We start from the raw sequence: 13,210 nt of genomic DNA, 5'->3' as shown, positions 1-13,210 counted from the left end.
CAGCTGAGATAGCTTGACTGAAAGCAGAGAATCCACTTCCAAGATGACTTGCTCACATGCCTGGCAAGTTGGGATTGGCTCTTGGCTGGGATCTCAGCTAGGACTGCCAGTTATGGATCTTGTTTATCTTCCACATGGCTGTTTGGGCTTCCTCACATCATGGGTTCCAAAAGGAGGAAGTAAAAGGTGTCAGTCCTTTTAAAGACTAGACTCTAAACTGGTACAGTATCACTTCTGATATATTGTGTAAGTCAAAGCAATCATAAGCCAGCCCATGGGCACACAGGCTCAGTTGCCTCAAAGCATGTGGAATCTTCCTGGACCAGGGATTGTATCTGTTTACCCTGCACAGATTCTTATCTACTGTACCACCAGGGAAGTCTCCTTTTTATTGTTGAGTTATAGTCCAATGATAATCAATATGTTTATTCACTTTTTGTTGATGGACATTTGGGTTGTTTCTAGTTTTTTATGATTATGAATAAAACTGTTATAAAGATTCTTACACAGCAGTTTTTGTAGCTATATGTTTTCATTTCTCTTGAGTAAATACCTAGAAATTTGAATTTCTGGGTCATGGGATAGGTATATGTTATAATTTATAAGAAATTGTTAAACAACTTCCAAAGGACTGTACCATTTTACACTTCCAGTAGCAATGTACAGGAATTCTAGTCGTCTCACATCTAGCCAACAGTTGTTATTGTCAGTGTTTCAAATTTTAAATATTCTGGAAGGCATAAGTATTATCTCATTGTAGTTTTAATTTGTATTTCTCTAATAATTATTAAGTAATTTTATTTTTAATATGCTTATTACCATTTTGAAGGATGTTCTTTTAAAAAAATTGTATTTATTTGGGTGTACTGGGTCTTGCTTGTGGAATGTGCGATCTAGTTCTCTGACCCAGGATCAAACTCAAGCCCTCTGCATTGGGAGCACTGTCTTAACCACTGGACCACTAGGGAAGTCCCAGTAGATGCTCTTTTATTCATGTACTATAGCTGTGCTGGGTCTTTGTTGCAGTGCTTGAGCGTTCTCTAGTTGCGGTGAGCGAGGGCTACTCTAGTTGCAGAGCATGGGCTTCTCACTGCAGTGGCTTCTCTTGTGGAGCACAGCTCTAGGGTATGTGGGTTCAGCAGTAGCAATGCGCAGACTCTAGAGTGTGGGATTGTAGTTGTAGTGTATGGGCTTAGCTGACCTGTGGCACGTGGGATGTTAGTACCTGGAGCAGGGATTGAATCTGTGTCCCCTGCATTGGCAGGTGGATTCTTAACCACTCAACCACCAGGGAAGTCCCCCAGTAGATGTTCTTTGTTAAGTGTCAGTTTAAGTCTGTTGTCCATTTAAAAAATATTGGGTTGATGTCTTGTTATTTTTGAATTATAAGTGTTCTTTACATAGTCCAGATGTTTGTACTTTGTCAGATACAAATGTTATTACCATATGTTAATAGATTGGAATATTATTAAAATATTATTCACAAATTGACCTACAGAGTTAATGTAATTCCAATTAAAACACAAACAGGTTTTTAACAGAAACTGAAGAGCTCATTCTAAAATTTATATAAAAATACAAAAGACTTAGAATAGTCAAAACAATTTTGAAAAAGATAAAATTGAAGGACTTACACCACCTGACCTCAAGACTTACTATAGATTTACAGAAATCAAGGCAACATGGCATTAGTATATGGACAAATAAATAGGTCAATGTAACAGAATAGAGCCTAGATATAGACCCAAACATAAGCAAAAAATTGATTTCTGAAAAAGATGTCATAGTAGGCAGTCTCTACAATGGCCCACATTGATTTCTACCTCCTGGTATTCACACCATTATGTACTCTCTTCTGTTTGTATCTAGACTGATAGAAATGATAGGATGTAGTTTAGTCCCTAAATTGTGTCCAACTCTTGTGATCCCATGGACTGTAGTCTGCTAGGCTCCTCTGTCCATGGGATTTTCCAGGCAAGAATACTGGAGTGGTTTACCATTTCCTTCTCCAGGGGATCTTCCCAACCCAGGGATCAAACCTGGCTCTCCTATACTGCAGGCAGATTCTTTATCAACTGAGCCACCAGGGAAGTTACTTCTGGGGTAAGGCTTAAAAAACGCTATGACTTACATTGTGGGGGCACTCTTTCTTTCTTGGATGGCTCGCTATTGGTAAAGAACTAGTAGCCTTGTTGTAAAGCAGCCCTGTGGAAAGGCCCATGTGCCAAAGGACAAAGGTCGGCCAAGAACCACATGAGTGAGCTTGGAAGCGGACTCCCCTCCCTGCAAATCAAGCCTTTGGATGAGACCAAAGCCTTGGCCAACAGCTTGACTGCAACCTCATGAGAAACCCATATAAAATATGCCCAAGTTCCTTAACTACAGAAACTATGAGGTAATAAATATTGCTGTTTAAAGCTGCTGCAGACCAAAAGAAGGAGAAAAAAAAAATTGAAAAAGGGAATTCCCTAGTGGTCCAGTGTTAGGACTCTGAGCTTCCAGTGCTGCAGGGGCACAGGTTTGATCCCTGGCCAGGGAACTAAGATCCTACAAGCCAAGCAGCCAAAGGAAAAAAAAAAAGCTTCTAAGTTGCTAAACTTTGGAATAACCTGTTAAACAGTGATAGATAACTAATATGGGTGCCAAAGTAGTTTGAAGAAGGAAAAATAGTCTTTAACAAATAGTGCTGAATAAATTTAATATCCTTATGGAAAAAAGTGAACCTCAACTCCTACCTCACACCATACACTGGTATTAATTTGAGCTAGATATTAGACTAAAAGCTAAATCTATTAAACTTCTTCCCCAAAACACAGAAGACAATCTTTACAAATTGAGGTGGACAAAGATAATTTGGACAAGACACAATGGTGGCAACCATAAAAAAAAGTTTGATAAGTTGGACTTTCTCAATAGTTTTAAAATGGAGGCATTAAGCATGCTTGGGGCTGGTGCATGGGGATGACCCAGAGAGATGTTATGGGGAGGGAGGTGGGAGGGGGGTTCATGTTTGGGAACGCATGTAAGAATTAAAGATTTTAAAATTAAAAAAATAAAAAGAAATAAAATGGAGGCATTATATGATGAGATCTTTATTTCAGAAAAGTATGATAAATGTGACAGCAGTGTGTCTGTTTTTCTCTCTTTCTCACACACACACACAAATACTCAATACTAGTAACCATTAGAAGTAGACAAGTTCAGTGAAGTTGAATTGATAAATAAGTATCAGAAATGTTTGTCTCAACTTACATATTCTTTCATTCTTTCACTCAATTAATAGATATGTTATTTTTAAAAAACTGTAGTAAATATATATATATAACATTTACAACCATAACCATTTTAAAGTGTGCCACTCAGTAGTGTTAAGTACATTTCTATTGATGTGCAAGCTCCAGAACTCTTATTATCTTGCAAAACTGAAACACTGTATCCTTTAAACAGCAATTTTTCCATCTTCCCTTCCCTCCAATCCCTGGCAACTGCCATTCTATTTTCTGTCTCTATGAATTTAAGTACTCTAGATACCTCATATAAGTACAAAAAAAGTATTTGTCTTTGTGTGACTGGCTTTTTTTCATGCAGCATAATATCCTCAATATTCAACCATGCTGTAGCATGTTTCAGATTTTTGCATCCTTTTTCAATGCTGAATAATATTCCACTCTATGTATATATTGTATTTTGCTTATTCATTCCTCTGTCCACAAGCACTTGGGTTGTTTCCTTAACAAAATGGATTTTGGTCACCTCTAGTAATTTCCTCCATTTCTGTATAACTCAGTGTGGCTGTTTATAAGCAATAACTAATATTCCCAATTACTTCATCAACAAAGGTCTATCTAGTCAAGGCTGTGGTTTTTCCAGTAGTCATGTATGGATGTGAGAGTTGGAATATAAAGAAAGCTGAGTGCTCAAGAATTGATGCTTTTAAACTGTGGTGTTGGAGAAGGCTCTTGAGAGTCCCTTGGACTGCAAGGAGATCCAACTAGTCCATCCTAAAGGAGATCAGTCCTGGGTGTTCGTTGGAAGGACTGATGTTGAAGCTGAAACTCCAATCCTTTGGCCACCTGATGCAAAGAACTGACTCATTTGAAAAGACCCTGATGCTGGGAAAGATAGAAGGCAGGAAGAGAAGGGGATGACAGAGGATGAGATGGTTGGATGGCATCACCGACTCAATGGACATGAGTTTGGGTAAACTCCGGGAGTTGGTGATGGACAGGGAGGCCTGGCGTGCTGAGGTTCATGGGATCACAAAGAGTTGGACACGACTGAGCAACTGAATTGAACTGAATGTTCCCAAATCTCAGTGTCTGAAATCTACCTAAGTTATCTTTGGCTCATGCTACATATTCACTGCCAGTTGATTAGGTGTCTCTGCTCTATGCCATCCATATTATGGGACCAAGGCTGACAGAGTAACCACCAGTTGGAACACTGTTAGCAGCTGTGGCAGAAGGAAAGAGAAAATGGCTGAATTGCATGCCGGCTTTTAAAGCTTCTTCCCAGAAGTGATACATGTCACTTTCACTCATATTTCATTACCAAAGCAAGTCATGTAGTCATTCCTAACTTTACAGGAGCAAGAAAAAGCAATTATATCATGTTCCTGGAAGTTGGGAGAACCAGAAATATTTGAGGATAGCATAACTGTGAACAACTACTTCCAAGATCACCATTAATACTCTTCAGCACTCAGTAAAGTATCTGTCCAAAACTTCAATAAACAGATATATTAAAAAATTATTTCACTCAACCTTACTAAGAGCATTAACTGTATAGGACATTATAAACCTTTTACTAGTGTATTGTAAAACAATATAGATGACAAGTTTTGTATTCTAAAATCAACTTTAACACGCTATTATCATTATAATAAAATAATTCATATACTTGTATTTGTAGGGTCTCACAGAGATAAGGTTTGAACTAATGCTATAATAGTGGGAGAAGTTGAAAATGAGGATTTACCTTAAAAAAAAAAGGTTTCAGTGTTTGAAGCAATAGAAATTTGTGACTAATTGAAAGTGACAAATAGATGGAAAAGACCAGTTAAGGGTAGGAAGATTTCCTAGACTGGGAGGCTTATTGCAATGGTGGTGTCATTGCCCTTATAAGAGAATGCAGCAGTAGCAGGTGTGTGATGCAAAGAGACAATGAGTTTGATTTTTGGAACACTGAATTTCAGATGTCTACAGGAAGCTCTGCCCTTGCTAACCATCCCTTGCTAGGAATGGATAAGGGCAGGAGAGGAGAATGAACTGCTGGAAGGAGACTGGGAAAGGAGAGTCTAAAACATTGTGTTACATAAGTGAAGGGAAGAGTGAGTTTTGAGGATGTGTTTACTCTGAGGTATTTAAATGTAAGCAATTTTTAACCTTCATCAAGCACAGGCACAAGTGCCCTCTATACCCTCTAGCCATCTCTGTATTATTAATATCATTCTTTTACTTCAATAATGTCTACAGTTCAGCATCTTAAATGATAGGTTAAGTGGGAAAAAAGCCCCTTGAAATGAAGGTGGGAGATAATGTAACAGTTTGTACCAACAGATGGGCACCAGCCACCAAGGAATCTAAAAAAGATCTGCAGTGTAAGAATCTGTTGGTGTGCCTCTAGCACTGTCTAGGGGAGAAACAGAATAGTGGAGGAAAAAGGATTCAAGAATATGCTGTATTGGACACAGGATGCTGGTTAAAACACAACCTTTACCACTAATTTGTATTCACAGCTATACAGTGCCTCCTATTCACCAAGGACTGTGACAGGTGTTCAAAATATTTTTATTTTGGAAACATCATGACAATCCAAAGGCTAAGTTTATTGGCCCCAAATCGAAGTTAAAGGAAGTGAGGATTAAAATGTTAAAAAAAAAATCTGTTCAAGGTCAAAATACAGAAAGTGGAGAACTGCAAGTTCACTCAAATGGGTCTGATTTCAAGGCCAGGGCTCTTTCCACTATAGTCAATGACCCCAACCTAGTTGTGGGTCACAATTGCCTGGAGAAAACGTGGAAACACATTTTTTAGTTTCCCACTCCTAAGACTGTCTCAGAAGGTGGTAATATTAGTATAGTACTTTTCTCTCAGGGTTGTTGCTCACATTAAATGTAATAAAGTATACTGGACTGTTTGATTAACATCAAGTTTAACATTGATAGGCAATTAATAGTTTTAGTACATGTGATTGTCTAATTTCCTTTGATTTCCTAGTCAGAACATAATCTTCTGATAAGTAATTAGGCTTATCAAGTAAGCGCCTTGAAACCAGAAAAGGGTGTGGAAAACAATATATTTTGGCTTGATAACCGCATTATAAATTAACACACTTAATTTCTAGCTTATGAATCAGCATTCTTGAGTCTGAGCAGTGCTAGTCAAATTCCTCCAGTTTAATCATTCCTTTGTTAACCAAAAAAACAAAGTTTTGAAATCTGCAAAGCTGAAGAATGGAGTTAGAGGAGAACAGATACGAACTGTTTTAATTGGGAGTAGAATATCAGTTTTTTGTTGTTATTGTATTTGTTCTGGAGGTCAGTTTCGTGAATACAGTACAAAATTAACTCATTCAAATGCAAGACCACTTTTTCTCATCTTAGTAGATGGTGTTTTTTTTCGGCTTCAATACATCATAGCTAGATTAGGTGGAAACAGAAAATGTAGTAAGGCTACATCTCTGGCTCCTTTAAAATTACTCCTGCTCCTCTCACCTCCACTTTCCCCAACAATACCAGTACGTTTATCAAGAAAGGTCTGGTCTTCTGTCCCCAAAGACATTCTGAAGCATTATTTCTACTTCCAAGAGGGGTTTATAGTAAGTTGTATCTAAATTAGCATTCTTCCCCTCCCATTACCACGAACTTTTGATAGTTTGCCTGTAAGGCAAATACTTTTTCTTTCCAATTTTCAAAAAGGCACTCAGCAGGAACTTACCAAATGCATTCTCCCTGAAGAAAAGTTAAGCAGTTTCCCTAAAACCACACAGCCATCAAACTAGTGGGAGAAGGGAGACTGAAAGTGACTGTTACACCCAGTCTCGCTCCCATAATTACCCAAACTGCCTGCATCCCCGCCGTAGGACAGGGCTTTCTACGGGACCAGAAAGGAAAACCAGGGAGGTGAGAGCCAGGAAATCGGGAGAGGTGCCTTTCCCGGCATGCTCTGCAGCACACCGAAGGGCGCCAGACATATCCCGGCGTGCATCGGGGAGCGCCCAAGGGCGATGGTTCCCGGCTCCTGGAGGGGCACGCGAAGTTAAAGCGGTAGGTGTGACCTGAGTTAGTTTTGACTTCCTGCTTTCTCGTTTCCACTTTAGAAATATAATCTCATAACGGCTGAAAAGGAGGTCTTCTAACTACCCTCCCTTTCCGCGTGCGAACGACTTTCGGCGCCGCTTCGAGAACGGTGCCAGGTGATTAGCGGTTAGGGGCGGGCCTTAGCTGATCACGTGATCAAACCTGGCCGCCAATGACTAGCCGGGTGTTCCAGCAGCGCGAGGATTCCGGGACCCGTGTGCGGAGCGGCTCGTGGGCCCGCGGCGGTCGGCCCTGGCAGGTACGCGCAGGCGCCCTGGTTGCCACGCGCCCCGTCTGTCCCCACGCGCCCAGCGGCGCTTACTTGGAGCGAGGTGTTAAGAGTCTGTTTTTTTGGGGGGGGGGCAAGGAAAATGTGGGGGGCAGTGGCGTCACGTGGACGCCGCAGCCAATCGCACTCGGAGGCGCACCCACAGCTTTCCCCGGCGCCCCGGGGTGCGACGTGTTCAGTGAGGTTCGGCTTTCCCCTGCCGGTCCCAGCACTCTTTCGAAGCGCATGTGCGGCCTGTAAAGTCTGGCCGCGGGTTTTCGTGGCGTCCTGCTCCGCTCTGAGCACGGACGACAAGTTCTGGGCAAAATGGCTGCTGGAAAGAGTCGCCTAGTAGGGGGAGCGCTGCGGCCGCGTGAAGGTCACATGACGAGGTTGGCAGCGCGTGCTGCTGGCGCGGGGACGGGGGAGGGTGGAAGGGGAGACGAGCAGCCAGTCATGTGCTCTCGACTGCGCCGTTCCTAGGTTTTCCAGCGCTTTTCCTATGGCCCGACTGGCTGCTTTTACTCCTCCCACTTCGAAGCGTGGCAAGCGTCGGTGAGAAGCTGTGTGGTGTGGTAGACCGAGCAGGGTTCTGGGATTGAGGACACCTAGGGTGTAGGCCTTTGGCTGCTTTTGCAATTAGCAAGTCATGTTCCAGTCCTGGGGCTTCCCTGGTGGCTCAGCGGTGAAGAATCCGCCTGACAATGCGGGGGACGCAGGAGACGCAGGTTCGATCCCTTGGTCCGGAAGATCCCGTAGAGGAGGAAATGGCAACCCACTCCAGTATTCTTGTCTGAAAAATTACATGGACAGAGGAGCCTGGCAGGCTGCAGCCCACAGAGTCGAACTGGGCTCAGCACGCTTTTACGTTGCCAGTCCTGGCCTCTGTTTACTCATCGTACAGCTCTGTATAGGAGGTTATTATTATTATTTTTTAAAGCCCTTAGAAGGTATATGACCTCTACCTCAACCCAATGTCATGCTGATAGCAAAACAATTAAAAACAATCATTGGGAGATAAGCCGGTCTCCCCGTAGGAGAAAACCCACAATAGTCCCCCTCCGTTCTTCCTTAAAGTGATGTGGGAAACTTGGTGGAGGTAGCTTGTTAAAATATTCTGAACACGTCTGTCTGTAGTTAGCAGTAGCATATATACTCTGTACCTGGCCACTATCTCATTTGAAAAGTATTTTGTCTTAGACTTCTAGTCCCTCTGTTTTCTTGGAGAGAAATCAAGAGGGAAGTAGTATTGTCAAAACAGTGGAGATAGGGAAACGAAAGGAGTTAAAGGGCATGTGCTAATGCCCCAAAACTCTCACTAGAAAGAAGTGATCTTCTCCACTTGGTGGGCCAGTCTTTATAAAAATTTTGAGGCTTCCTACCACCAGCCTTTGTTGTTTTTCATAGTTCTGCGTTTTACCAAGGGTCAAGGTTTTAGAGAAATGAAGCAGGCATAAGTTATGTGTTTTTCATATCATTGCCTGTGCTTTATGGTACATTTGGTGTATCTTGAAGAGCCTTTTGAATTTTGTGGGCACACAATCTGGAAAACATTTATTGAACAATAAATGTTTAATAAATGATAATAGTTATCACTTTTGAACAGTTATACTAGTAGTTAACATCTTTCTAGCCTAGTACTTTATGTCTTAATTCACTTAGTTCTCATAACAAACCTGAGTTAAATACTGAAAGTGAAAGTGAAGTCGCTCAGTCGTGTCCGACTCTTTGCTGCCCGTGGACTGTCCACCAACCCCCTCCGTCCATGGGATTCTCCAGGCAAGAATACTGGAGTGGGTTGCCATTTCCTTCTCCAGGGTATCTTCCTGACCCAGGGATCGAACCCAGGTCTCCCACATTGCAGGCAGACGCTTTAACCTCTGCACCTCCAGGGACAAGAATTACAGTCTCTCAGAAAACCTCCTATAGAGACACAGAACTTCAGATCCAAGTACTAACATCAAAGATTTCAATAAGTACTACTATCTTCATTTTCCCAACGAGGGAAATAGCAACAGAGAGATTAAGTAACTGGCACAAGGTCGTATGGCTGATAATTTACAATTCCAACCAGAATTCTTTTAGAAAACTTGACAAAATGAGTCTAAGTTTCACTTGGAAGAATGAGCTTATAAAGTCGAAAAAATTTTGAAAGAAGAAAATTAAGTGGGGATTGTACTAGTGAATATACAAATAAAGCTATGGTAATCAAAACAATAAGCGGTAACGAATAGATAGCACTGGGTCAAAATAATCTAGAAATATATAAGACTAGTGTTATACAGGTGACATTTCATGTTAGTTGAGAAAATTTTGAAATTATGTTGAAACAATTGGCTAGCCATTTGGAAAAAAAATGGAATCCTTCCTTAAAATGTAAATAAAATCTGAGAGTTAGTTCAGTTGTGTCTGACTCTTCGCGACCCCATGGACTGCAGCACATCTAGCTTCCCTGTCCATCACCAACTCCCAGAGCTTACTTAAACTCATGTCCCTTGAGTCGGTGATGCCATTCAACCATCTGCCATCTAAAATCTGGGGGAATTAAATATAGAATATGAATTCTAAATTCCTGCTTTAAGGAAGAGAGAAACAGATGATGAAGGAGAAGATGATTAATGAGACCTCAAATAACTTGAAGGAAAAGAACTGTTCAGTATTGGTTGGACTGCTGACATGAATTTTCAGCTGTTTTTTTTTAAAGGTAGCTGTGATACAAACCCCAGGACACCCACCTACCCTGTCACACAAATTGCCAAAGAATACTTTGTGTAACATTCCACCTTCTTCCATTTAGTCCCTCTTGGAAATCCACCACCAACCTTGGGCACTTCACCCCAACAAATTTGTAAGAGTTGTTAGGTTTTTGGTAAGACTTGCGAGTCTTGGTGAGTTAGCTGTCTGTGGCTGCTGGAGATTATAACGACCTTTTTTACTTTCTGTGCAACAAAGAAGCTTTGTAAATAAAGTCTTAATATTTAAAGAAAAATTACTGCTTTAAAAAAACGGGTAAGCAATTTTCTAATCTTCACATAGGATGAGCTGTTCTAAGCATGATTGCAAAGGCAATTATGATTGATAGAATTCTTATTGATAAAATTATGTAAAACAGCCTCTAGTTGGCAACAATACCATCAAGTTAAAAGACACCTTTACTCATTTAGTATTCATTTGACATATTTATTGAGTGTGTTTGATGTGGCAGGCAGTTTTCCAGGTGTAGGGGAACCAATAATGACTAGATCCAGGCAAAATGTGGGGAAAAATTTTTTTGCAGCAGGTTGGACTCAGAAGGTTACTTTAGCATCTAACAGATTGTCAAAAGACGTGATTAGATAGATTGCATGCATAGAGAAATAAAAATAATCAATAAAGATAAAAATTATTTTCTACTTAGAAACAACACAAAACAACTCCCGCTGCAGCAAATTGGCATATATGTGATAAAATAGTAGTATCTAGTATTGGCATAGGAGTGGGGAAATGGGCACACTCATACACTGTTGTTCATGGATATTTACTTTTGAACATTCTTTCTGGAGAATATTTTGGCCATACTTAGGGAAAGCATGGGCATCCCACGTGACTCAGTGGTAAAGAATCTACCTGCAGTGCAGGAGACACCGGAGAAGGCAGTGGCACCCCACTCCAGTACTCTTGCCTGGAAAATCCCATGGACAGAGGAGCATGGTAGGCTGCAGTCCATGGGGTCGCTGAGGGTTGGACATGACGGAGCGACTTCACTTTGACTTTTCACTTTTATGCATTGGAGAAGGAAATGGCAACCCACTCCAGTGTTCTTGCCTGGAGAATCCCAGGGACGGGGGAGCCTGGTGGGCTGCCATCTCTGGGGTCACACAGAGTCAGACACGACTGAAGTGACTTAGCAGCAGCAGCAGGAGACACAGGAGACTTGGGTTCGATCTCTGGGTTGGGAAGAGCCCTTGGAGGAGGAAATAGCAACCCACTCCAGCATTCTTGCCATGGACAGAGGAGCCTGGTGGCTATACTCCGTGGGGTTGCCAGTCGCCAAGAGTTGATCACAACTGAGCGACTAAGCACACATTGAAGCATTAATAACCTATCATTCAGCTGCTCCTTTTCTTTATTAAGGCCCTAGGTGGTAAATTTGCAAAGATACTCGTTTAAGAGTTGTCTTTTTTTTAAAATTAATTTTATTTTTAATTGAAGGATAATTACTTATAATATTGTGTTTCTGCCATGCATAAAAATACAGAACACTTGATGAATTTGCATGTCATCCTTGTGTGGTGGCCATGCTAATCTTCTCTGCATCTTTCCAGTTTTAGTATATGTGCTGCTGAAGTGAGCACAATAGTTGTCTTAAATAGTAGCAAAAAAAACCCCAAGAAAAATGTAAATTTTAAATAATGGGTGTTTGGCTACATAAATAAGATGCCCTCATAGAGGGTAATTGGAGAAGGCGATGGCACCCCACTCCAGTGGAAAATCCCATGGACAGAGGAGCATGGTAGCCTGCAGTCCATGGGGTCGCGAAGAGTCGGACATGACTGAGCGACTTCCCTTTCACTTTTCACTTGCATGCATTGGAGAAGGAAATGGCAACCCATTCCAGTGTTCTTGCCTGGAGAATCCCAGGGACGGGGGAGCCTGGTGGGCTGCTGTTTATGGGGTCACACAGAGTCGGACATGACTGAAGTGACTTAGCAGCAGCAGCAGCAGCATAGAGGGTAATGTCTTGTAACTAGTAGGCATGATAGAGATTTCTAGTAATGACTTGGAAAGCATATTATATATATTTAAGTGTAAAAAGCCAGTTTTAAGGTTATTTGTAGTGTGATCACATTTTTGTAGGAATATACCTCTTATGTATTCATTTACCTAGAAATCTAAGATGGTTTATATCAAACATAAACTAATGGTGATTTTATTTGAATGATAGGATTTTGGATGAATTTAATTTAAAAAAAACTTGTTATTTTTTGGAAAAGTTTTAGATATATAGAAAAATTTCAAAGACAGTATAGAGAGTCTCTAAATACCAAATGCCCAGTTTTCCCTATTGTTAATGTCTTAATGTTTGTGTGGTGTATATATTATAATTAATGAACCAGGATACAGAATTATGAACTGCATAGTTTAATCAGGTTTTTTTTTTCAGTTTTTATCTACTGTCTTTTTTTCTATTCAAAAATTTCATCTAGGATATCATAAATACTTAAAAATTTTATTAACGGTTTGTTGGTTTCCCTGGTAGCTCAGAGGTAAAGAATTGACCTGCAGTGCATGAGATGTAGGTGACTTGGGATCGATTCCTGGGTTGGGAAGATCCCCTGGAGTAGAAAATGGCAATCCACTTCAGTATTCTTCCTGGGAAAATCACATGGACAGGAGCCTAGCAGGCTATAGGGTCACAAAGAGTCAGGCACGACTAAGTGACTGAACACACACACACATACACACACGCACATACAGTGCTTTTTTGATGGGTGAAATTACAGGGAAGAAGGTGTGAGGGGGAAAAGAGAAGTGATGTAGGGAAAAAGTGAAAACAAACGTAAGGCATGTGTGACCCAGATGGCCATAGCTTTGTTCCAAACAAAGCTGGCTGCTTGTTCTTCCAAGTCATCTGCAGAGAGTTCTTACGAAATTCTTGCCTC

General features: G+C 41.0%; 1 non-coding gene across 1 annotated transcript; it reads right to left on the bottom strand.

Annotated features, from left to right (window-relative positions):
- Positions 1–11,795: 11,795 nt before the first annotated feature.
- On the bottom strand, positions 11,796–11,902 carry LOC138074675 (U6 spliceosomal RNA). Its single transcript, XR_011144501.1, has one exon. It is a non-coding gene; the product is annotated as a U6 spliceosomal RNA (small nuclear RNA).
- Between the last annotated feature and the right edge of the window lie 1,308 nt (positions 11,903–13,210).

Source organism: Capricornis sumatraensis, chromosome 2, assembly GCF_032405125.1.
Source record: "Capricornis sumatraensis isolate serow.1 chromosome 2, serow.2, whole genome shotgun sequence".
NCBI classification, from domain to species: Eukaryota; Metazoa; Chordata; class Mammalia; order Artiodactyla; family Bovidae; genus Capricornis; species Capricornis sumatraensis.
This window is presented reverse-complemented; position numbering and strand designations above follow the sequence as displayed.